A 23,189-nucleotide genomic window follows, 5' to 3' on the forward strand; every position below is an offset into this window, starting at 1 on the left:
TCTCTCTCTCGCACACACACACAGAAGCATCTAACACCAAGCAACAACCTCCCTGTTAGTAATACAGGGCTGAGAGAAGAGGAAAACTGCTATCTTAAATTGCAGGCGTTCCTTGAAACAAGGTGAAATTGTTTGTCTGTGTCCTTAAGCAAAGACACGAGGTGACAGATCCTCCTGAAGAACAGCAAATCAGAGCATGAGCAGTTCAGAAGGTTGACAGTGTCATTCAATCGGGATGTGGCTGATCAAATAGCACAGCTCAGTCTCCACTCTCCCTTTGACCCGGAAATCGCTTTGTGTCTAATTGTCTGATCATTATGGAGATGGAAATTCACAATAACAGAACTTTCAAAGTCTCCCAGAAGTGAATCAACTTGCCTTCACCCCTTCCCTCCTGAAAGCCTGTCCCATCCTCCGAGAAAGAAGATGTGACCTGCTTCAGGCTCTTTGCCCATTTGAAATCTTACCAGGAGGTCTCATCCCGTTCGGCTCGATTGCAGGGTGTCCACAATCGGTCACTGGGGTTTCTCCCCCAAACAAGGCCTAAGTCTCTGGTTACAGCTGATGATCAGTCTCCCTCCAGTTCACATCTGTCCTCAGTACCAAACTCACACTGTCTCATTTGTATTCACGGGATGAGGGTGTCGCTGGCTGACCAGCATTTATTGCCCATCCCTAATAGCCCCGAGGGCAGTTGAGAATTAATCCCATTGCTGTGGGTCTGGGGTCACATGTAGGCCAGACCAGGTAAGGATGGCAGATTTCCTTCCCAAAACGAGATTAGTTTTTAATCAATGTTGACAGTGATTACATGGAGACCATGAAGGTTACCTTTGATTGGAATGACGCAATCGGGACCCGGGTTCAATTCCCGCCTCAGGCGACTGACTGTGTGGAGTTTGCACGTTCTCCCCGTGTCTGCGTGGGTTTCCTCCGGGTGCTCCGGTTTCCTCCCACAGTCCACACATGTGCAGGTCGGGTGAATTGGCCATGCTAAATTGCCCCACAGTGTTCAGGGATGTGTAGGTTAGGTGCATGAGTCAGGGAAAATGTAGGGTAATAGTGTTGGAGAATGGATCTGGGTGGGATACAGTTTGGAGAGTTGGTGTGGATTAGTTGGGCTGAAGGGCCTGTTTCCATACTGTAGGGATTCAGTGATAATCTGCAAAGGTGGGATTCAAACATATATTGCCAGAATGGAGCCTGTCCAATTGGATGATCAGTCCACTGACATTACACAAAACCACCAACTTCTCAGTCACTAGGACATGCTCCTCACCTGGGGAGAAAGGGAGGACTGCAGATGCTGGAGATCAAAGTTGAGAGTGTGGTGCTGGAAAAGCACAGCAGGTCAGGCAGCATCCGAGGAGCAGGAGAATTGAAGTTTCGGGCGTAATTTGAGGTTGGGGTGGAACATGTTGGTGAAGGTGATGAACAGTTCAACCTCCTCGCGGGAGCACAAGGTGGTGCCACTGCAGTCATCAATGTGGCAGAGGAAGAGATGGGGAGTGGAGCCAGTGTAATTACAGAAGATGGATTGTTCTACGTGGCCAACAAAGAGACAGGCATAGCTGGGGACCACACGGGTGCTCATGGCTACCCCCATGGTCTGGAGGAAGTGGGAGGATTCGAAGGAGAAATTGTTAAGGGTGGGGACCAGTTCAGCCAAATGAATGAGAGTGTCGGTGGAGGGGTACTGTTGGGGACGTCGGGAGGGGAAGAAAAGGAGGGCTTGGAGGCCCTGGTCATGGCGGATGAAGGTGTAGAGAGATTGGATATCCACGGTGAAGATGAGGCGTTGGAGTCCAGGGAAATGAAAGTCATGCAGGAGTTGGAGGGTGTGGGCAGTGTACCGAGCGTATGTGGGGGTATCCTGGACCGGGGGAATAGGACAGTATTGAGATATGTGGGGATGAGACAATGTGTCAGCCGGGATAGTGGATCTTGGGGAGGAGGTAGAACTGGGAAGAGCAGGGTTCCCAAACTATGAGATTAGAGGCTATGAGTGGGAAATCCCCTGAGGTGATGAGGTTGTGTATGGTCTGGGAGATGATGGTTTGGTGATGGTGGGGGGGGGGGGGGGGTGAGGTCGTGGGCAAGAGGGCAGTAGGAGGAGGTGTCTGCGAGTTGGCGCCTGGCTTCAGTGGTGTAGAGGTCACTGCGCCAAACTACAGTGCCCACCACCCTTACCCCCACCCCAGCCCTTGTCTTCTGATTGAGTGTAACTGGCTCAGCAATGATGAGGTCATGGTTCATTCAGACTGCATGCCAACCTGCATCCAAGTCTTGTGACCCAGCTGATCGCCTGGGTGAGGCAGCACATGATTGAGTTGTATCAGATTTTCCTCCTCTCACATCTGCCAATGGTCTGAACTCAAGCTCAGCTGATTACCTAACTACTGTGGGAGCAGTCTCATACTCTTCCTTTGCCCCGATTAAATCTCTCAAAGGAGGAGACACAAACTTCTTGCAAATTAAATGAACTTCCTCTTTCCCAGCTCGTTCTGTTTAATTAAGTTGCTGGAGGGTTTTGAAGAGGTAGCAGAAAGGCTGAGAACATAAAACATTACAGTGCAGTACAGGCCCTTCCGCCCTTGATATTGCACCAACCTGTGGGTCCAATCTGAAGCTTGTCTAACCTACACTGTTCCATTATCATCCATAAGTCTAAACAATGACCATTTAAATGCCCTTAAAGTTGGTGAGTCTACTATCGTTGCAGGCAGGGCATTCCACACCTCTACTACTCTCTGAATAAAGAAACCACCTCTGACATCTGTCCTATATTTATGAACCCTACATTTAAAGCTATGTCCCCTCACGCTAGCCATCACCATCTGAGGAAAAAGGCTCTCCCTGTCCACCCTATCTAACCCTCTGATTATCTGATACGTCTCAATTAAGTCACCTCTCATCCTTCTTCTCTCTAACGAAAACAGCTTCAAGATCTATAATTCCCAGGGTTGTCTCTACTCCCCTTCATGAACAAGGAGACAACATTTGCTATCCTCCAGTCTCCTGGCACTATTCCTGTAGACAATGACGACATAAAGACCAAAGCCAAAGGCTCTGCAACCTCCCTGGCTTCCCAGAGAATCCTCGGATAAATACTATCCATCCCAAAGGACTTACCTATTTTCACACGTTCCAGACTTGCTAACAATTCCTCCTTGTGAATCTTGGTCCTGTCTAGTCTAGTAGCCTGTTTCTGCTCGACAACATGGTCTTTTTCCAGTGTGAAAACTGACAAAAAATATTTACTTCGCTCTTCTCCTATCTCCTCGAACTCCACGCACCATTTCCCATGACTGTCCCTTACCTGACTCTCCTCATTCTTTTAATCCTGATATACTGAGAATAAGCTTCAAGGTTTTCACAGAATCTCAGGGTCATAGAGATATACAGCATGGAAACACACCCTTCGGTCCAACCCGTCCACGCCGACCAGATATCCCAACCCAATCTAGTCCCATTTTCCAGCACTTGGCTCATATCCCTCCAAACCCTTCCTATTCATATAGCCATCCAAATGCCTCTTAACTGTTGCAATTGTACCAGCCTCCACCACATCCTCTGACAGCTCATTCCATACACGTACCACCCTCTGTGTGAAAAAGTTGCCCTTTAGGTCCCTTTTATATTTTTCACCTCTCACCCTAAACCTATGCCCTCTAGTTCTGGATTCCTCCAACCCAGGGAAAGACCCTATCCATAGAACATACAACAATACAGAGCACAACAGGCCCTTGATGTTGCGCCAACCTGTGAACTATTCTCAGCTCGTCCCCCTACTCAATCCCATCATTATCCATGTGCTTATCCAAGGATTGTTTAAATCTTGGACCGAAGGGTCTGTTTCCATTCTGTACATCTCTATGACTCTAAACACCACTCCACCACCACCCTCTGTCTCCTGCCTACGAGCCAGTTCTGTATCTGAATGGCTAGTCCACCCTGTTATTTTATTGAGGGGTTTTCCATATGGTTCTACTTGGTCAACATATCTCAATTTTCCTTGATCCTAGCTACCAACAACTTCTGGCTCTTCTTTACTTTCTCTTCAGGTGTTTCCTGACTGACCTGTAACTCTCAAGCACCCTAACTGAGCCTTCATGCCTCATCCTAAGATAAGCCTTCTCTTCCTCTTGACAAGTTTCAAGTTCTTTAGTAAACCATGGCTCCCTCGCTCGACCACTTCCTCTCTGCCTGACAGTTACATACTGATTTAGGACACATACTTATTTAGGCTGTTCCTTGAATAAGCTCTACATTTCAATTGTGCCCATCCCCTGCAGTTTCCTTCCCTATTATATGCATCCTAAATCTTGCCGAAAACATCATAATTGCCTGTCCCTCAGCTATAACTCTTGTCCTGCGGTATATACCTATCCCTTTCCATCGCCAAAAGTAAACATAACTGAATTGTGGTCACTGTCACCAAAGTGCTCACCTCCCTCCAAATCTAACACCTGGCTGGGTTAATTCCCCAATACCAAATCCAATGTGGCCTCGCCCCTTGTTGGCCTGTCTACATACTGGTTGAAACTTTATTGCTGGAACAGCACAGCAGGTCAGGCAGCATCCAGGGAACAGGAGATTCGATGTTTCGGGCACAGGCCCTTCTTCAGGAAGAAGGGCCTGTGCCCGAAACGTCGAATCTCCTGTTCCCTGGATGCTGCCTGACCTGCTGTGCTGTTCCAGCAATAAAGTTTCAACTTTGATCTCCAGCATCTGCAGACCTCACTTTCTCCTGTCTACATACTGGGTCAGGAAACCCTCCTACACACATTGGACAAAAACTGACCCATCTAAAGTACTCGAACTAGAGTATTCCTCGTCAATATTTGGAAAGTTAAAGAACCCCATAACAACGACCCTGTTACCGATCCTACTGGGGATCATCCTTGCCATCCTTTCCTCTGCATCTCTGGAAGAATTAAGAGACCCAGAGAAAACTCCGAACAGAATGATCTCTCCTTTCCTGTTTCTAATCTCAGCCCATACTACGTCAGGAGACGAATCCTTTCTGCCACTGTAATACTGTCCTTGACAAGCAATGCCACACCCCCTCCTCTTTTACCACCTTCTCTGTTCTTACTGAAACATCTTAGTCCTGGAACCTGTGACAACCATTCCGATCCCTGCTCTATCCATGTCTCCAGACACGCCTCCGGAAGGGCCACAACATCGAAATCCCAAGTACCATCCCAGTGGGCACAGTCTGAGAGTGTAGGGGAGGGGGAGGGTCACTCGAGGGGTTAGAGTCTGGGATGTACTGTCTGAAAGTGTGGGGGGAGGGGAGGTTCACTCGAGGGGTTAAGGTCCGGAGTGTACTGTCTGAGAGTGTGGGGGAGGGGGAGGTTCACTCGAGGGGTTAAGGTCCGGAGTATACTGTCTGACAGTGTGGGGGAGGGGGAGGTTCACTCGAGGGGTTAGGGTCTGGGATGTAATATCTGAGAGTGTGGGGGAAGGGGAGGTTCACTCGAGGGATTAGGGTCTGGAGTGTACTATCTGAGAGTGTGGGGGGAGGTGGAAGATCACTCGAGGGTTTAGGGTCTGAGATGTACTGTCTGATAGTGGGGGGCGAGGGGGAGGGTCACTCGAGGGGTTAGGGTCTGGGATGTACTGTCTGAGAGTGTGGAGGGGCGGGGGAGGGTCACCTGAGGGGTTAGGGTCTGGGATGTACTGTCTGAGAGTGTCAGGGGGAGGGGGAGGGTCACTCGAGGGGTTAGGGTCTGGGATGTACTGTCTGAGAATGTGGGGGAGGGGGAGGTTCACTCGAGGGATTAGGGTCTGGAGTGTACTATCTGAGAGTGTGGGGGGAGGTGGAGGATCACTCGAGGGTTTAGGGTCTGGGATGTACTGTCTGAGAGTATCGGGGGGAGGGGGAGGGTCACTCGAGGGGTTAGGGTCTGGGATGTACTATCTGAGAGTGTGGGGGGAGGTGGAGGATCACTCGAGGGTTTAGGGTCTGGGATGTACTGTCTGAGAGTATCGGGGGGAGGGGGAGGTCACTCGAGGGGTTGGGTCTGGGATGTACTGTCTGAGAGTATCGGGGGGAGGGGGAGGTCACTCGAGGGGTTGGGTCTGGGATGTACTGTCTGAGAGTGTCGGGGGGATGGGGAGGGTCACACGAGGGGTTAGGGTCTGGGATGTAGTGTCTGAGAGTGTGGGGGAGGGGGAGGGTCACTTGAGGGGTTAGGGTCTGGGATGTACTGTCTGAGAGTGTGGGGGGGGGAGGGGGAGGGTCACTCGAGGGGTTAGGGTGTGGGATGTACTGTCTGAGTGTGGGGGGGAGGGGGAGGGTCACTCGAGGGGTTAGGGTCTGGGATGTAGTGTCTGAGTGTGGGGGGAGGGGGAGGGTCACTCGAGGCGTTAGGGTCTGGGATGTAGTGTCTGAGTGTGGGGGGGAGGGGGAGGGTCACTCGAGGCGTTAGGGTCTGGGATGTACTGTCTGAGTGTGGGGGGGAGGGGGAGGGTCACTCGAGGGGTTAGGGTCTGGGATGTAGTGTCTGAGTGTGGGGGGAGGGGGAGGGTCACTCGAGGCGTAAGGGTCTGGGATGTAGTGTCTGAGAGTGTGGGGGAGGGGGAGGGTCACTCGAGGAATTAGAGTCTGGGATGTACTGTCTGAGAGTGTGGGGGGAGGGGGAGGGTCACTCGAGGGGTTAGGGTCTGGGTTGTAGTGTCTGAGTGTGGGGGGAGGGGGAGGGTCACTCGAGGCGTTAGGGTCTGGGATGTAGTGTCTGAGTGTGGGGGGAGGGGGAGGGTCACTCGAGGGGTTAGGGTGTGGGTTGTAGTGTCTGAGAGTGTGGGGTGAGGGGGAGGGTCACTCGAGGGGTTAGGGTCTGGGATGTACTGTCTGAGAGTGTCGGGGGGAGGGGGAGGGTCACTCGAGGAATTAGAGTCTGGGATGTACTGTCTGAGAGTGTGGGGGGAGGGGGAGGGTCACTCGAGGGATTAAGGTCTGGGATGTAGTGTCTGAGAGTGTGGGGGAAGGGGGAGGGTCACACGAGGGATTAGGGTCTGGGATGTAGTGTCTGAGAGTGTGGGGGGAGGGGGAGGGTCACTCGAGGCGTTAGGGTCTGGGATGTACTGTCTGAGAGTGTGGGGGGAGGGGGAGGGTCACTCGAGGCGTTAGGGTCTGGGATGTACTGTCTGAGAGTGTGGGGGGAGGGGAGGGGTCACTCGAGGCGTTAGGGTCTGGGTTGTAGTGTCTGAGAGTGGGGGGGAGGGGGAGGGTCACTCGAGGCGTTAGGGTCTGGGATGTACTGTCTGAGAGTGTGGGGGGGAGGGGGAGGGTCACTCGAGGGATTAGGGTCTGGGATGTACTGTCTGAGAGTGGGGGGAGGGGGAGGGTCACTCGAGGGATTAGGGTCTGGGATGTAGTTTCTGAGTGTGGGGGGAGGTGGAGGGCCACTCAAGGGGTTAGGGTCTGGGTTGTAGTGTCTGAGAGTGGGGGAGGGGGAGGGTCACTCGAGGGATTAGGGTCTGGGATGTAGTGTCTGAGAGTGTGGGGGGAGGGGGAGGGTCACTCGAGGCGTTAGGGTCTGGGTTGTAGTGTCTGAGTGTGGGGGGAGGGTCACTCGAGGCGTTAGGGTCTGGGTTGTAGTGTCTGAGAGTGGGGGAGGGGGAGGGTCACTCGAGGGATTAGGGTCTGGGATGTACTGTCTGAGAGTGTGGGGGGAGGGGGAGGGTCACTCGAGGCGTTAGGGTCTGGGATGTAGTGTCTGAGAGTGGGGGGGAGGGGGAGGGTCACTCGAGGGATTAGGGTCTGGGATGTAGTGTCCGAGAGTGTGGGGGGAGGGGGAGGGTCACTCGAGGCGTTAGGGTCTGGGATGTACTGTCTGAGTGTGGGGGGAGGGGGAGGGTCACTCGAGCCGTTAGGGTCTGGGATGTACTGTCTGAGAGTGTGGGGGGAGGGGGAGGGTCACTCGAGGCGTTAGGGTCTGGGATGTACTGTCTGAGAGTGTGGGGGGAGGGGGAGGGTCACTCGAGGCGTTAGGGTCTGGGATGTAGTGTCTGAGTGTGGGGTAGGGGGAGGGTCACTCGAGGGGTTAGGGTCTGGGATGTAGTGTCTGAGAGTGGGGGGGAGGGGGAGGGTCACTCGAGGCGTTAGGGTCTGGGATGTACTGTCTGAGAGTGTGTGGGGGAGGGGGAGGGTCACTCGAGGGATTAGGGTCTGGGATGTAGTTTTTGAGTGTGGGGGGAGGTGGAGGGTCACTCGAGGGGTTAGGGTCTGGGATGTACTGTCTGAGAGTCGGGGAGGGGGAGGGTCACTCGAGGCGTTAGGGTCTGGGTTGTAGTGTCTGAGTGTGGGGGGGAGGGGGAGGGTCACTCGATGCGTTAGGGTCTGGGATGTACTGTCTGAGAGTGTGGGGGGAGGGGGAGGGTCACTCGAGGCGTTAGGGTGTGGGATGTACTGTCTGAGAGTGTGGGGGGAGGGGGAGGGTCACTCGAGGTGTTAGGGTCTGTGATGTAGTGTCTGAGAGTGTGGGGGGAGGGGGAGGGTCACTCGAGGCGTTAGGGTCTGGGATGTAGTGTCTGAGAGTGTGGGGGGAGGGGGAGGGTCACTCGAGGCGTTAGGGTCTGTGATGTCGTGTCTGAGAGTGGGGAAGGGGAAGGGTCACTCGAGGCGTTAGGGTCTGGGATATAGTGTCTGAGAGTGTGGGGGGAGGGGGAGGGTCACTCGAGGCGTTAGGGTCTGGGTTGTTGTGTCTGAGAGTGGGGGGAGGGGGAGAGTCACTCGAGGGATTAGGGTCTGGGTTGTAGTGTCTGAGAGTGTGGGGGGTGGGGGAGGGTCACTCGAGGTGTTAGGGTCTGGGTTGTAGTGTCTGAGTGTGGGGGGAGGGTCACTCGAGGGGTTAGGGTGGGGGATGTAGTGTCCGAGAGTGTGGGGGGTGGGGGAGGGTCACTCGAGGGGTTAGGGTCTGGGTTGTAGTGTCTGAGTGTGGGGGAGGGGGTGGGTCACTCGAGGCGTTAGGGTCTGGGTTGTAGTGTCTGAGAGTGGGGGGGGAGGGGGAGGGTCACTCGAGGGATTAGGGTCTGGGTTGTAGTGTCTGAGTGTGGGGGGAGGGGGAGGGTCACTCGAGGGGTTAGGGTCTGGGATGTAGTGTCTGAGTGTGGGGGGAGGGGGAGGGTCACTCGAGGGGTTAGGGTCTGGGATGTAATGCCTGAGAGTGTGGGGGAGGGGGAGGTTCACTTGAGGGGTTAAGGTCCGGAGTGTACTGTCTGAGAGTGTGGGGGGAGGGTCACTCAAGGGGTCAGGGTCTGGGATGTAATATCTGAGAGTGTCGGGGGGAGGGGGAGGGTCATTCGAGGGGTTAGGGTCTGGGATGTACTGTCTGAGAGTGTCGGGGGGAGGGGGAGGGTCACTCGAGGGGTTAGGGTCTGGGATGTAGTGTCTGAGAGTGTGGGGGGAGGGGGAGGGTCACTCGAGGCGTTAGGGTCTGGGATGTACTGTCTGAGAGTGTCGGGGGGAGGGGGCGGGTCACTCGAGGGGTTAGGGTCTGGGATGTAGTGTCTGAGAGTGCCGGGGGGAGGGGGAGGGTCACTCGAGGGGTTAGGGTCTGGAATGTACTGTCTGAGAGTGTGGGGGGAGGGGGAGGGTCACTCGTGGTGTTAGGGTCTGGGATGTACTGTCTGAGAGTGTGGGGGGAGGGGAATGTCACTCGAGGCATTAGGGTCTGGGATGTAGTGTCTGAGAATGTCGGGGGGAGGGGGAGGGTCACTCGAGGGATTAGGGTCTGGGATGTACTGTCTGAGAGTGTGGGGGGAGGGGGAGGGTCACTCGAGGGGTTAGGGTCTGGGTTGTAGTGTCTGAGAGTGTGGGGGGGAGGGGGAGGGTCACTCGAGGGATTAGGGTCTGGGATGTAGTGTCTGAGTGTGGGGGGAGGGGGAGGGTCACTCGAGGGGTTAGGGTCTGGGATGTACTGTCTGAGTGTTGGGGGGAGGGGGAGGGTCACTCGAGGGGTTAGGGTCTGGGATGTACTGTCTGAGAGTGTCAGGGGGAGGGGGAGGGTCACTCGAGGGGTTAGGGTCTGGGATGTACTGTCTGAGAGTGTCAGGGGGAGGGGGAGGGTCACTCGAGGGATTAGGGTCTGGGATGTAGTGTCTGAGTGTGGGGGGAGGGGGAGGATCACTCGAGGCGTTAGGGTCTGGGTTGTAGTGTCTGAGAGTGGGGGAGGGGGAGGGTCACTCAAGGGATTAGGGTCTGGGATGTTGTGTCTGAGTTTGGGGGGAGGGGGAGGGTCAGTCAAGGGGTTAGGGTCTGGGATGTAGTGTCTGAGAGTGTGGGGGGAGGGGGAGGGTCACTCAAGGGGTTAGGGTCTGGGATGTACTGTCTGAGTGTGGGGGGGAGGGGGAGGGTCACTCGAGGCGTTAGGGTCTGGGATGTAGTGTCTGAGAGTGTGGGGGGAGGGGTGGGTCACTCGAGGGGTTAGGGTCTGGGATGTAGTGTCTGAGTGTGTGGGAGGGGGAGGGTCACTCGAGGGGTTAGGGTCTGGGATGTAGTGTCTGAGTGTGTGGGAGGGGGAGGGTCACTCGAGGGGTTAGTGTCTGGGATATAGTGTCTGAGAGTGGGGGGGGAGGGGGAGGGTCACTCGAGGGGTTAGGGTCTGGGATGTAGTGTCTGAGAGTGTGGGGGGAGGGGGAGGGTCACTCGAGGGGTTAGGGTCTGGGATGTAGTGTCTGAGAGTGTGGGGGGAGGGGGAGGGTCACTCGAGGGGTTAGGGTGGGGGATGTACTGTCTGAGTGTGGGGGGTAGCGGGAGGGTCACTCGAGGCGTTAGGGTCAGGGATGTACTGTCTGAGAGTGTGGGGGGAGGGGGAGGGTCATTCGAGGGGTTAGGGTCTGGGATGTACTGTCTGAGAGTGTCGGGGGGAGGGGTAGGGTCACTCGAGGGGTTAGGGTCTGGGATGTCGTGTCTGAGAGTGTGGGGGGAGGGGGAGGGTCACTCGAGGGGTTAGGGTCTGGGATGTACTGTCTGAGAGTGTGGGGGGAGGGGGAGGGTCACTCGAGGGCTTAGGGTCTGGAATGTAATAACTGAGAGTGTGGGGGGAGGGGGAGGGTCACTCGAGGGATTAGGGTCTGGGATGTACTGTCTGAGAGTGTGGGGGGAGGGCGAGGGTCACTCGAGGAATTAGGGTCTGGGATGTACTGTCTGAGAGTGTCAGGGGGAGGGGGAGGGTAACTCGAGCGGTCAGGGTCTGGGATGTACTGTCTGAGAATGTGGGGGAGGGGGAGGGTCACTCGAGGGATTAGGGTCTGGGTTGTAGTGTCTGAGAGTGTGGGGGGAGGGGGAGGGTCATTCAAGGGGTTAGGGTCTGGGATGTAATGCCTGAGAGTGTGGGGGAGGGGGAGGGTCACTCGAGGGGTTAGGGTCTGGGTTGTAGTGTCTGAGAGTGTGGGGGGAGGGGGAGGGTCACTCGAGGGGTTAGGGTCTGGGATGTACTGTCTGAGAGTGTCGGGGGGAGGGGGAGGGTCACTCGAGGGGTTAGGGTCTGGGTTGCAGTGTCTGTGAGTGTGGGGGGAGGGGGAGGGTCACTCGAGGGGTTAGGGTCTGGGATGTACTGTCTGAGTGTCGGGGGAGTGGGAGGGTCACTCGAGGCGTTAGGGTCAGGGATGTAGTGTCTGAGAGTGTGGGGGGAGGGGGAGGGTCACTCAAGGGGTTAGGGTCTGGGTTGTACTGTCTGAGACTGTGGGGGGAGGGGGAGGGTCACTCGAGGGATTAGGGTCTGGGATGTTGTGTCTGTGTGTGGGGGGAGGGGGAGGGTCACTCAAGGGGTTAGGGTCTGGGATGTACTGTCTGAGAGTGTGGGGGGAGGGGGAGGGTCACTCAAGGGGTTAGGGTCTTGGATGTAGTGTCTGAGTGTGGGGGGGAGGGGGAGGGTCACTCGAGGCATTAGGGTCTGGGTTGTAGTGTCTGAGAGTGGGGGAGGGGGAGGGTCACGCAAGGGATTAGGGTCTGGGATGTTGTGTCTGAGTGTGGGGGGAGGGGGAGGGTCACTCAAGGGGTTAGGGTCTGGGATGTAGTGTCTGAGTGTGGGGGTAGGGGGAGGGTCACTCGAGGCATTAGGGTCTGGGTTGTAGTATCTGAGAGTGGGGGAGGGGGAGGGTCACTCGAGGGATTAGGGTCTGGGATGTAGTGTCTGAGTGTGGGGGGAGGGGGAGGGTCACTCGAGGCGTTAGGGTCTGGGATATAGTGTCTGAGAGTGTGGGGGGAGGGGGAGGGTCACTCGAGGCGTTAGGGTCTGGGTTGTTGTGTCTGAGAGTGGGGGGAGGGGGAGGGTCACTCGAGGGATTAGGGTCTGGGTTGTAGTGTCTGAGAGTGTGGGGGGTGGGGGAGGGTCACTCGAGGTGTTAGGGTCTGGGTTGTAGTGTCTGAGTGTGGGGGGAGGGTCACTCGAGGGGTTAGGGTGGGGGATGTACTGTCTGAGTGTGGGGGGGAGGGGGAGGGTCACTCGAGGCGTTAGGGTCTGGGTTGTACTGTCTGAGAGTGTGGGGGGTGGGGGAGGGTCACTCGAGGTGTTAGGGTCTGGGTTGTAGTGTCTGAGTGTGGGGGAGGGGGTGGGTCACTCGAGGCGTTAGGGTCTGGGTTGTAGTGTCTGAGAGTGGGGGGGAGGGGGAGGGTCACTCGAGGGATTAGGGTCTGGGTTGTAGTGTCTGAGTGTGGGGGGAGGGGGAGGGTCACTCGAGGGGTTAGGTTCTGGGATGTAGTGTCTGAGTGTTGGGGGGAGGGGGAGGGTCACTTGAGGGGTTAAGGTCCGGAGTGTACTGTCTGAGAGTGTGGGGGGAGGGTCACTCAAGGGATTAGGGTCTGGGATGTAATATCTGAGAGTGTCGGGGGGAGGGGGAGGGTCACTCGAGGGGTTAGGGTCTGGGATGTACTGTCTGAGAGTGTCTGGGGGAGGGGGAGGGTCACTCGAGGGGTTAGGGTCTGGGATGTAGTGCTGAGAGTGTGGGGGGAGGGGGAGGGTCACTCGAGGCGTTAGGGTCTGGGATGTACTGTCTGAGAGTGTCGGGGGGAGGGGGCGGGTCACTCGAGGGGTTAGGGTCTGGAATGTACTGTCTGAGAGTGTGGGGGGAGGGGGAGGGTCACTCGAAGCGTTAGGGTCTGGGATGTACTGTCTGAGAGTGTGGGGGGAGGGGGAGGGTCACTCGAGGGATTAGGGTCTGGGATGTTGTGTCTGTGTGTGGGTGGAGTGGGAGGGTCACTCGAGGCGTTAGGGTCTGGGTTGTAGTATCTGAGAGTGGGGGAGGGGGAGGGTCACTCGAGGGATTAGGGTCTGGGATGTAGTGTCTGAGTGTGGGGGGAGGGGGCGGGTCACTCGAGGGGTTAGGGTCTGGGTTGTAGTGTCTGTGAGTGTGGGGGGAGGGGGAGGGTCACTCGAGGCGTTAGGGTCTGGGATGTACTGTCTGAGACTGTGGGGGGAGGGGGAGGGTCACTCGAGGGATTAGGGTCTGGGATGTACTGTCTGAGAGTGTGGGGGGAGGGGGAGGGTCACTCAAGGGGTTAGGGTCTGGGATGTAGTGTCTGAGTGTGGGGGGAGGGGGAGGGTCACTCAAGGGGTTAGGGTCTGGGATGTAGTGTCTGAGTGTGGGGGGTAGGGGGAGGGTCACTCGAGGCGTTAGGGTCTGGGTTGTAGTATCTGAGAGTGGGGGAGGGGGAGGGTCACTCGAGAGATTAGGGTCTGGGATGTAGTGTCTGAGTGTGGGGGGAGGGGGAGGGTCACTCGAGGCGTTAGGGTCTGGGATGTCCTGTCTGAGAGTGTGGGGGGAGGGGGAGGGTCACTCGAGGCGTTAGGGTCTGTGATGTAGTGTCTGAGAGTGTGGGGGAGGGGAAGGGTCACTCGAGGCGTTAGGGTGTGGGATGTACTGTCTGAGTGTGGGGGAGGGGGAGGGTCACTCGAGGGGTTAGGGTCTGGGATATAGTGTCTGAGAGTGTGGGGGGAGGGGGAGGGTCACTCGAGGCGTTAGGGTCTGGGTTGTTGTGTCTGAGAGTGGGGGGAGGGGGAGGGTCACTCGAGGGATTAGGGTCTGGGTTGTAGTGTCTGAGAGTGTGGGGGGTGGGGGAGGGTCACTCGAGGGGTTAGGGTCTGGGTTGTAGTGTCTGAGTGTGGGGGGAGGGTCACTCGAGGGGTTAGGGTGGGGGATGTACTGTCTGAGTGTGGGGGGGAGGGGGAGGGTCACTCGAGGGGTTAGGGTCTGGGATGTAATGCCTGAGAGTGTGGGGGAGGGGGAGGTTCACTTGAGGGGTTAAGGTCCGGAGTGTACTGTCTGAGAGTGTGGGGGGAGGGTCACTCAAGGGGTCAGGGTCTGGGATGTAATATCTGAGAGTGTCGGGGGGAGGGGGAGGGTCATTCGAGGGGTTAGGGTCTGGGATGTACTGTCTGAGAGTGTCGGGGGGAGGGGGAGGGTCACTCGAGGGGTTAGGGTCTGGGATGTAGTGCCTGAGAGTGTGGGGGGAGGGGGAGGGTCACTCGAGGCGTTAGGGTCTGGGATGTACTGTCTGAGAGTGTGGGGGGAGGGGGAGGGTCACTCGAAGCGTTAGGGTCTGGGATGTAGTGTCTGAGTGTGGGGGGAGGGGGAGGGTCACTCGAGGGATTAGGGTCTGGGATATACTGTCTGAGAGTGGGGGAGGGGGAGGGTCACTCGAGGGATTAGGGTCTGGGATGATGTGTCTGTGTGTGGGGGGAGGGGGAGGGTCACTCGAGGCGTTAGGGTCTGGGTTGTAGTATCTGAGAGTGGGGGAGGGGGAGGGTCACTCGAGGGATTAGGGTCTGGGATGTAGTGTCTGAGTGTGGGGGGAGGGGGAGGGTCACTCGAGGCGTTAGGGTCTGGGATGTAGTGTCTGAGAGGGGGGGGGGGGGAGGGTCACTCGAGGCGTTAGGGTCTGGGTTGTCGTGTCTGACTGTGGGGGGAGGGTCACTCGAGGGGTTAGGGTCTGGGATGTTGTGTCTGTGTGTGGGGGGCGGGGGAGGGTGACTCAAGGGGTGAGGGTCTGGGATGTACTGTCTGAGTGTGGGGGGGAGGGGGAGGGTCACTCGAGGCGTTAGGGTCTGGGTTGTAGTGTCTGAGAGTGTGGGGGAAGGGGGAGGGTCACTCTTGGGATTAGGGTCTGGGTTGTAGTGTCTGAGTGTGGGGGGAGGGGGAGGTTCACTCAAGGGGTTACAGTCTGGGATGTACTGTCTGAGTGTGGGGGGAGGGGGAGGGTCACTCGAGGGGTTAGGGTCTGGGATGTAGTGTCTGAGTGTGGGGGGAGGGGGAGGTTCACTCAAGGGGTTAGGGTCTGGGATGTTGTGTCTGAGTGTGGGGGGAGGGGGAGGGTCACTCAAGGGGTTAGGGTCTGGGATGTACTGTCTGAGTGTTGGGGGAGAGGGGGAGGGTCACTCGAGGGATTAGGGTCTGGGATGTAGTGTCTGAGTGTGGGGGGAGGGGGAGGGTCACTCGAGGCGTTAGGGTCTGGGATGTACTGTCTGAGAGTGTGGGGGGAGGGGGAGGGTCACTCGAGGGGTTAGGGTCTGGGATGTACTGTCTGAGTGTGGGGGAGGGGGAGGGTCACTCGAGGGGTTAGGGTCTGGGATATAGTGTCTGAGAGTGTGGGGGGAGGGGGAGGGTCACTCGAGGCGTTAGTGTCTGGGTTGTTGTGTCTGAGAGTGGGGGGGAGGGGGAGGGTCACTCGAGGCGTTAGGGTCTGGGTTGTAGTATCTGAGTGTGGGGGGAGGGTCACTCGAGGGGTTAGGGTCTGGGATGTTGTGTCTGTGTGTGGGGGGCGGGGGAGGGTCACTCAAGGTGTTAGGGTCTGGGATGTACTGTCTGAGTGTGGGGGGGAGGGGGAGGGTCACTCGAGGCGTTAGGGTCTGGGTTGTAGTGTCTGAGAGTGGGGGGGAGGGGGAGGGTCACTCGAGGGATTAGGGTCTGGGTTGTAGTGTCTGAGTGTGGGGGGGAGGGGGAGGGTCACTCGAGGGGTTACGGTCTGGGATGTACTGTCTGAGTGTTGGGGGGAGGGGGAGGGTCACTCGAGGGGTTAGGGTCTGGGATGTCGTGTCTGAGTGTGGGGGGAGGGGGAGGGTCACTCGAGGCGTTAGGGTCTGTGTTGTAGTGTCTGAGTATGGGGGAGGGGGAGGGTCACTCGAGGCGTTAGGGTCTGGGATGTACTGTCTGAGTGTGGGGGAGGGGGAGGGTCACTCGAGGGGTTAGGGTCTGGGATGTACTGTCTGAGTGTGGGGGAAGGGGGAGGGTCACTCGAGGGGTTAGGGTCTGGGTTGTAGTGTCTGAGTGTGGGGGAGGGGGATGGTCACTCGAGGGGTTAGGGTCTGGGATGTCCTGTCTGAGTGTGGGGGGAGGGGGAGGGTCACTCGAGGGATTAGGGTCTGGGATGTACTGTCTGAGAGTGGGGGAGGGGGAGGGTCACTCGAGGGGTTAGGGTCTGGGATGTAGTGTCTGAGTGTGGGGGGAGGGGGAGGGTCACTCGAGGGATTAGGGTCTGGGATGTACTGTCTGAGTGTGGGGGGAGGGGGATGGTCACTCGAGGGATTAGGGTCTGGGATGTACTGTCTGAGTGTGGGGGGAGGGGGAGGGTCACTCGAGGGGTTAGGGTCTGGGATGTACTGTCTGAGTGTGGGGGGAGGGGGAGGGTCACTCGAGGGGTTAGGGTCTGGGATGTACTGTCTGAGAGTGGGGGAGGGGGAGGGTCACTCGAGGGATTAGGGTCTGGGATGTACTGTCTGAGTGTGGGGGGAGGGGGAGGGTCACTCGAGGGGTTAGGGTCTGGGATGTAGTGTCTGAGTGTGGGGGGAGGGGGAGGGTCACTCGAGGGATTAGGGTCTGGGATGTACTGTCTGAGAGTGTGGGGGGGAGGGGGAGGGTCACTCGAGGCGTTAGGGTCTGGGATGTACTGTCTGAGTGTGGGGGGAGGGGGAGGGTCACTCGAGGCGTTAGGGTCTGGGATGTCCTGTCTGAGAGTGTGGGGGGAGGGGGAGGGTCACTCGAGGCGTTAGGGTCTGTGATGTAGTGTCTGAGAGTGGGGGGAGGGGAAGGGTCACTCGAGGCGTTAGGGTGTGGGATGTACTGTCTGAGTGTGGGGGAGGGGGAGGGTCACTCGAGGGGTTAGGGTCTGGGTTGTTGTGTCTGAGAGTATGGGGAGGGGGAGGGTCACTCGAGGGGTTAGGGTCTGGGTTGTAGTGTCTGAGTGTGGGGGGAGGGTCACTCGAGGGGTTAGGGTCTGGGATATAGTGTCTGAGAGTGGGGGAGGGGGAGGGTCACTCGAGGGATTAGGGTCTGGGATGTAGTGTCTGAGTGTGGGGGAAGGGGGAGGGTCACTCGAGGCGTTAGGGTCTGGGTTGTTGTGTCTGAGAGTGGGGGGAGGGGGAGGGTCACTCGAGGGATTAGGGTCTGGGTTGTAGTGTCTGAGAGTGTGGGGGGTGGGGGAGGGTCACTCGAGGTGTTAGGGTCTGGGTTGTAGTGTCTGAGTGTGGGGGGAGGTGGAGGGCCACTCAAGGGGTTAGGCTCTGGGATGTACTGTCTGAGAGTGTGGGGGGAGGGGGAGGGTCACTCAAGGGGTTAGGGTCTGGGTTGTAGTGTCTGAGAGTGGGGGAGGGGGAGGGTCACTCGAGGGATTAGGGTCTGGGATGTAGTGTCTGAGTGTGGGGGGGAGGGGGAGGGTCACTCGAGGCGTTAGGGTCTGGGTTGTAGTGTCTGAGAGTGGGGGAGGGGGAGGGTCACTCGAGGGATTAGGGTCTGGGATGTAGTGTCTGACTGTGTGGGGAGGGGGAGGGTCACTCGAGGCGTTAGGGTCTGGGATGTAGTGTCTGAGAGTGTGGGGGGAGGGGGAGGGTCACTCGAGGCGTTAGGGTCTGGGATGTACTGTCTGAGTGTGGGGGGAGGGGGAGGGTCACTCGAGCCGTTAGGGTCTGGGATGTACTGTCTGAGAGTGTGGGGGGAGGGGGAGGGTCACTCGAGGCGTTAGGGTCTGGGATGTACTGTCTGAGAGTGTGGGGGGAGGGGGAGGGTCACTCGAGGCGTTAGGGTCTGGGTTGTAGTGTCTGAGTGTGGGGGGGAGGGGGAGGGTCACTCGAGGCGTTAGGGTCTGGGATGTACTGTCTGAGAGTGTGTGGGGGAGGGGGAGGGTCACTCGAGGGATTAGGGTCTGGGATGTAGTTTTTGAGTGTGGGGGGAGGTGGAGGGCCACTCAAGGGGTTAGGCTCTGGGATGTACTGTCTGAGAGTCGGGGAGGGGGAGGGTCACTCGAGGCGTTATGGTCTGGGATGTAGTGTCTGAGAGTGTGGGGGGAGGGGGAGGGTCACTCAAGGGGTTAGGCTCTGGGATGTACTGTCTGAGACTGTGGGGGGAGGGGGAGGGTCACTCGAGGCGTTAGGGTGTGGGATGTACTGTCTGAGAGTGTGGGGGGAGGGGGAGGGTCACTCGAGGTGTTAGGGTCTGGGATGTACTGTCTGAGAGTGTGGGGGGAGGGGGAGGGTCACTCGAGGCGTTAGGGTGTGGGATGTACTGTCTGAGAGTGTGGGGGGAGGGGGAGGGTCACTCGAGGTGTTAGGGTCTGGGATGTCGTGTCTGAGAGTGTGGGGGGAGGGGGAGGGTCACTCGAGGCGTTAGGGTCTGGGATGTAGTGTCTGAGAGTGTGGGGGGAGGGGGAGGGTCACTCGAGGCGTTAGGGTCTGTGATGTAGTGTCTGAGAGTGTGGGGGGAGGGGGAGGGTCACTCGAGGCGTTAGGGTCTGGGATGTAGTGTCTGAGAGTGTGGGGGGAGGGGGAGGGTCACTCGAGGCGTTAGGGTGTGGGATGTACTGTCTGAGTGTGGGGGAGGGGGAGGGTCACTCGAGGGGTTAGGGTCTGGGATATAGTGTCTGAGAGTGTGGGGGGAGGGGGAGGGTCACTCGAGGCGTTAGGGTCTGGGTTGTTGTGTCTGAGAGTGGGGGGAGGGGGAGAGTCACTCGAGGGGTTAGGGTCTGGGATGTACTGTCTGAGTGTGGGGGAGGGGGAGGGTCACTCGAGGGGTTAGGGTCTGGGTTGTAGTGTCTGAGTGTGGGGGGAGGGTCACTCGAGGGGTTAGGGTGGGGGATGTACTGTCTGAGTGTGGGGGGGAGGGGGAGGGTCACTCGAGGCGTTAGGGTCTGGGTTGTACTGTCTGAGAGTGTGGGGGGTGGGGGAGGGTCACTCGAGGGGTTAGGGTCTGTGATGTAGTGTCTGAGTGTGCGGGAGGGGGTGGGTCACTCGAGGCGTTAGGGTCTGGGTTGTAGTGTCTGAGAGTGGGGGGGGAGGGGGAGGGTCACTCGAGGGATTAGGGTCTGGGTTGTAGTGTCTGAGTGTGGGGGGAGGGGGAGGGTCACTCGAGGGGTTAGGGTCTGGGATGTAGTGTCTGAGTGTGGGGGGAGGGGGAGGGTCACTCGAGGGGTTAGGGTCTGGGATGTAATGCCTGAGAGTGTGGGGGAGGGGGAGGGTCACTCGAGGGGTTAGGGTCTGGGATGTTGTGTCTGAGTGTGGGGGGAGGGGGAGGGCCACTCGAGGGGTTAGGGTCTGGGATGTAATGCCTGAGAGTGTGGGGGAGGGGGAGGGTCACTCGAGGCGTTAGGGTCTGGGATGTACTGTCTGAGAGTGTCGGGGGGAGGGGGAGGGTCATTCGAGGGGTTAGGGTCTGGGATGTACTGTCTGAGAGTGTCGGGGGGAGGGGGAGGGTCACTCGAGGGGTTAGGGTCTGGGATGTAGTGTCTGAGAGTGTGGGGGGAGGGGGAGGGTCACTCGAGGCGTTAGGGTCTGGGATGTACTGTCTGAGAGTGTCGGGGGGAGGGGGCGGGTCACTCGAGGGGTTAGGGTCTGGGATGTAGTGTCTGAGAGTGCCGGGGGGAGGGTCACTCGAGGGGTTAGGGTCTGGAATGTACTGTCTGAGAGTGTGGGGGGAGGGGGAGGGTCACTCGTGGTGTTAGGGTCTGGGATGTACTGTCTGAGAGTGTGGAGGGAGGGGGAGGGTCACTCGAGGGGTTAGGGTCTGGGTTGTAGTGTCTGAGAGTGTGGGGGGGAGGGGGAGGGTCACTCGAGGGATTAGGGTCTGGGATGTAGTGTCTGAGTGTGGGGGGAGGGGGAGGGTCACTCGAGGCGTTAGGGTCTGGGTTGTAGTGTCTGAGAGTGGGGGAGGGGGAGGGTCACTCAAGGGATTAGGGTCTGGGATGTTGTGTCTGAGTGTGGGGGGAGGGGGAGGGTCACTCAAGGGGTTAGGGTCTGGGATGTACTGTCTGAGTGTTGGGGGGAGGGGGAGGGTCACTCGAGGGGTTAGGGTCTGGGATGTACTGTCTGAGAGTGTGGGGGGAGGGGGAGGGTCACTCAAGGGGTTAGGGTCTGGGATGTACTGTCTGAGTGTGGGGGGGAGGGGGAGGGTCACTCGAGGCGTTAGGGTCTGGGATGTAGTGTCTGAGAGTGTGGGGGGAGGGGTGGGTCACTCGAGGGGTTAGGGTCTGGGATGTAGTGTCTGAGTGTGTGGGAGGGGGAGGGTCACTCGAGGGGTTAGGGTCTGGGATGTAGTGTCTGAGTGTGTGGGAGGGGGAGGGTCACTCGAGGGGTTAGGGTCTGGGATGTAATGCCTGAGAGTGTGGGGGAGGGGGAGGGTCACTCGAGGGGTTAGGGTCTGGGTTGTAGTGTCTGAGAGTGTGGGGGGAGGGGGAGGGTCACTCGAGGGATTAGGGTCTGGGATGTAGTGTCTGAGAGTGTGGGGGGAGGGGGAGGGTCACTCGAGGGGTTAGGGTCTGGATGTAGTGTCTGAGAGTGTGGGGGGAGGGGGAGGGTCACTCGAGGGGTTAGGGTCTGGGATGTAGTGTCTGAGAGTGTGGGGGAGGGGGAGGGTCACTCGAGGGGTTAGGGTCTGGGATGTAGTGTCTGAGAGTGTGGGGGGAGGGGGAGGGTCACTCGAGGGGTTAGGGTGGGGGATGTACTGTCTGAGTGTGGGGGGTAGCGGGAGGGTCACTCGAGGCGTTAGGGTCAGGGATGTACTGTCTGAGAGTGTGGGGGGAGGGGGAGGGTCATTCGAGGGGTTAGGGTCTGGGATGTACTGTCTGAGAGTGTCGGGGGGAGGGGGAGGGTCACTCGAGGGGTTAGGGTCTGGGATGTCGTGTCTGAGAGTGTGGGGGGAGGGGGAGGGTCACTCGAGGCGTTAGGGTCTGGGATGTACTGTCTGAGAGTGTGGTGGGGGGCAGGGTCACTCGAGGCGTTAGGGTCTGGAATGTAATAACTGAGAGTGTGGGGGGAGGGGGAGGGTCACTCGAGGGATTAGGGTCTGGAATGTAATAACTGAGAGTGTGGGGGGAGGGGGAGGGTCACTCGAGGGATTAGGGTCTGGGATGTACTGTCTGAGAGTGTGGGGGGAGGGCGAGGGTCACTCAAGGGGTTAGGGTCTGGGATGTCCTGTCTGAGAGTGTCGGGGGGAGGGGGAGGGTCACTCGAGGAATTAGGGTCTGGGATGTACTGTCTGAGAGTGTCAGGGGGAGGGGGAGGGTCACTCGAGCGGTCAGGGTCTGGGATGTACTGTCTGAGAATGTGGGGGAGGGGGAGGGTCACTCGAGGGATTAGGGTCTGGGTTGTAGTGTCTGAGAGTGTGGGGGGAGGGGGAGGGTCATTCAAGGGGTTAGGGTCTGGGATGTAATGCCTGAGAGTGTGGGGGAGGGGGAGGGTCACTCGAGGGGTTAGGGTCTGGGTTGTAGTGTCTGAGAGTGTGGGGGGAGGGGGAGGGTCACTCGAGGGGTTAGGGTCTGGGATGTAGTGTCTGAGAGTGTGGGGGGAGGGGGAGGGTCATTCGAGGGGTTTGGGTCTGGGATGTACTGTCTGAGAGTGTCGGGGGGAGGGGGAGGGTCACTCGAGGGGTTAGGGTCTGGGTTGCAGTGTCTGTGAGTGTGGGGGGGAGGGGGAGGGTCACTCGAGGGATTAGGGTCTGGGATATACTGTCTGAGAGTCGGGGAGGGGGAGGGTCACTCGAGGGGTTAGGGTCTGGGATGTAGTGTCTGAGAGTGTGGGGGGAGGGGGAGGGTCACTCAAGGGGTTAGGGTCTGGGTTGTACTGTCTGAGACTGTGGGGGGAGGGGGAGGGTCACTCGAGGGATTAGGGTCTGGGATGTTGTGTCTGTGTGTGGGGGGAGGGGGAGGGTCACTCAAGGGGTTAGGGTCTGGGATGTACTGTCTGAGAGTGTGGGGGGAGGGTCACTCAAGGGGTTAGGGTCTTGGATGTAGTGTCTGAGTGTGGGGGGAGGGGGAGGGTCACTCGAGGCATTAGGGTCTGGGTTGTAGTGTCTGAGAGTGGGGGAGGGGGAGGGTCACTCGAGGCATTAGGGTCTGGGTTGTAGTATCTGAGAGTGGGGGAGGGGGAGGGTCACTCGAGGGATTAGGGTCTGGGATGTCGTGTCTGAGTGTGGGGGGAGGGGGAGGGTCACTCGAGGCGTTAGGGTCTAGGATGTAGTGTCTGAGTGTGGGGGGAGGGGGAGGGTCACTCGAGGCGTTAGGGTCTGGGATATAGTGTCTGAGAGTGTGGGGGGAGGGGGAGGGTCACTCGAGGCGTTAGGGTCTGGGTTGTTGTGTCTGAGAGTGGGGGGAGGGGGAGGGTCACTCGAGGGATTAGGGTCTGGGTTGTAGTGTCTGAGAGTGTGGGGGGTGGGGGAGGGTCACTCGAGGTGTTAGGGTCTGGGTTGTAGTGTCTGAGTGTGGGGGGAGGGTCACTCGAGGGGTTAGGGTGGGGGATGTACTGTCTGAGTGTGGGGGGGAGGGGGAGGGTCACTCGAGGCGTTAGGGTCTGGGTTGTACTGTCTGAGAGTGTGGGGGGTGGGGGAGGGTCACTCGAGGGGTTAGGGTCTGGGTTGTAGTGTCTGAGTGTGGGGTAGGGGGTGGGTCACTCGAGGCGTTAGGGTCTGGGTTGTAGTGTCTGAGAGTGGGGGGGAGGGGGAGGGTCACTCGAGGGATTAGGGTCTGGGTTGTAGTGTCTGAGTGTGGGGGGAGGGGGAGGGTCACTCGAGGGGTTAGGTTCTGGGATGTAGTGTCGGAGTGTGGGGGGAGGGGGAGGGTCACTTGAGGGGTTAAGGTCCGGAGTGTACTGTCTGAGAGTGTGGGGGGAGGGTCACTCAAGGGATTAGGGTCTGGGATGTAATATCTGAGAGTGTCGGGGGGAGGGGGAGGGTCATTCGAGGGGTTAGGGTCTGGGATGTAC

General features: G+C 58.5%; 1 protein-coding gene across 4 annotated transcripts in view; it reads left to right on the forward strand.

Moving 5' to 3' along the window:
- LOC122550377 (disintegrin and metalloproteinase domain-containing protein 12-like) overlaps positions 1 to 23,189 on the forward strand; it is a 483,861-nt gene that overhangs the window by 341,606 nt on the left and 119,066 nt on the right. The gene's annotated exons all lie outside the window — the stretch shown is intronic.

This window comes from Chiloscyllium plagiosum, unplaced genomic scaffold (assembly GCF_037043375.1).
Source record: "Chiloscyllium plagiosum isolate Xiang-an unplaced genomic scaffold, Cpla_swu_hap1 HiC_scaffold_1, whole genome shotgun sequence".
Lineage (NCBI taxonomy): Eukaryota > Metazoa > Chordata > Chondrichthyes > Orectolobiformes > Hemiscylliidae > Chiloscyllium > Chiloscyllium plagiosum.